Source organism: Myotis daubentonii, chromosome 1, assembly GCF_963259705.1.
Source record: "Myotis daubentonii chromosome 1, mMyoDau2.1, whole genome shotgun sequence".
Taxonomy (NCBI): domain Eukaryota; kingdom Metazoa; phylum Chordata; class Mammalia; order Chiroptera; family Vespertilionidae; genus Myotis; species Myotis daubentonii.
In genome coordinates this window covers 135,639,191-135,640,914 of record NC_081840.1, presented here as the reverse complement: position 1 = coordinate 135,640,914, position 1,724 = coordinate 135,639,191, and the positions used below count along the sequence as shown (strand labels likewise).

General features: G+C 41.6%; 1 pseudogene; it reads right to left on the bottom strand.

Annotated features, from left to right (window-relative positions):
• Positions 1–965: 965 nt before the first annotated feature.
• Positions 966–1,426, bottom strand: LOC132235021 (large ribosomal subunit protein uL24-like; annotated as a pseudogene).
• Between the last annotated feature and the right edge of the window lie 298 nt (positions 1,427–1,724).

The following is a 1,724-nucleotide window of genomic DNA, read 5'->3' as shown; positions in this document are numbered from 1 at the left end:
TCCAGCTCTTAGGCCTCCCGGCTGAAAGTAGGTTTCTGGCCTTTGCTTACAATGTTGTGAATCTGCTGGTTGAAGTCTGGCGGTATTTGTTACAATGTTTGAAACTGCAGGCTCAGAGGCCTGCAGCAGCAGGCAGGGAACGTTGGTTTCCTCCGTCACTGAGGCAAGCAAGCCTCATGTCAGTTTCAAGCTGCCTGGCTGCCGGCTGCCATCTTGGCTGACAGTTAATTTGCATATCTCGCTGATTAGCCAATGAAAAGGGTAGCGGTCATACGCCAATTACCATGTTTCTCTTTTATTAGTGTAGATGTGATCAGGTCAAAATTATTAGGTGATGGGACTTAGCCTTTCCTCTCCTTTTGGAGTCTGACTTCTTCCCTGTCACCAAATCTAAAGAGAAGGGTTCAATGGCAGTCAAATGAGTCTTCAGCTTGTGTGCAGAATCAGAGGTAAAGGGAACTGGGGGCAGCAAGGAGGTGAGTGCTTAGGCTGGAGGAGACCATGGTCAGTTCTGTTATAATGCTTGTTCTAAAAACATGACTTTGTTCCAAGATGACGGATGGAACATAATACTAGGGAACAACTGCAGCATGAAGATTTTGTGTTGCTTGCTTACTGTTTCATCCATGAAAAAACAGTAGGTGAAAGTAGAAAATTGCACTAGCTGAACACAGCCATTTACAAATGCACAAAATGTACACACCTCAAATACCTGCTGGCAACCTCAGTTCACCCTGTGTTACGTCACACTCATCTACGCCTAGTGCTACGACTTTTCTCTCATTTCAGCTGACCCTCCATCCACCTTCACAACTGCTCACTAGCTGCCCTGCTTGTGATGCTTACTGAACTGCTCATCTTTTAAAGATAAGGCATAATATTTATTGTAGTAATTTCCTAACCACCTATAGGAAATACAATCTAACCAGCATGTACTAAATTGTGCCACTGTTTTTATTATGTTTCTATCTTTCTTTAAATGAAAGTTGTATATAAGATTCCTGCACCTTCTTAATTGTTTCTTCCATGTATTTGCCTTTTTCCTTTCCTTACTTAGTGAGATTTGGCTTCACGTTAAAGGATATTTTATGGTCTTTGTCCAGCTTTAGTTTAGTGGCTGAACTTGCTGGGGTGAATGCCCACATGAACAGTTATACCACGAGCTTTCTCCTGCTGCACTGGTTCAATGTAGATGACATATTTTTTTCCTGTAAACCTGCACTTTGCCAATTTGCTGCCCTTGGTAATGTCCTTAAACAACCTGAACTTCATTATCCTTTCAGATGGGCATGGATCAAACATTGTACTTCTGTCTCAGAACTTTGGAAAAAGAAGACATAATCTTCCTGCGAACGTGGGAAGGTGCATTGAAATGCCTCTTATGGCTCTTGCTCCGGTCAGAAGTCACAAAGGGATTGAATTTCATTTTGACTCCTGGCGCTTCTCCGATCGGTTTCTATCTTTTAAAATGTGTCACTAACAATGTTTCTGAGTGTTGTTTCCCATCAGCCCTGTGGTGTTATTTGTACAGTTTTGGATAGCATCTGTTTAAGAAACGTGTCACATTATAGCAAAACTGACTGTATTTTCCATATTACTATGTATATCTCACATTTTGTAGGAGAGAGCATCATTTTAAGCATAAATGGTTGGAAAAGGAAACAAAAAGTTTAGCCTTATTATTGTAGTCTATGTTTTGTTGAGGGCCCCTGGGAAGGCAGATG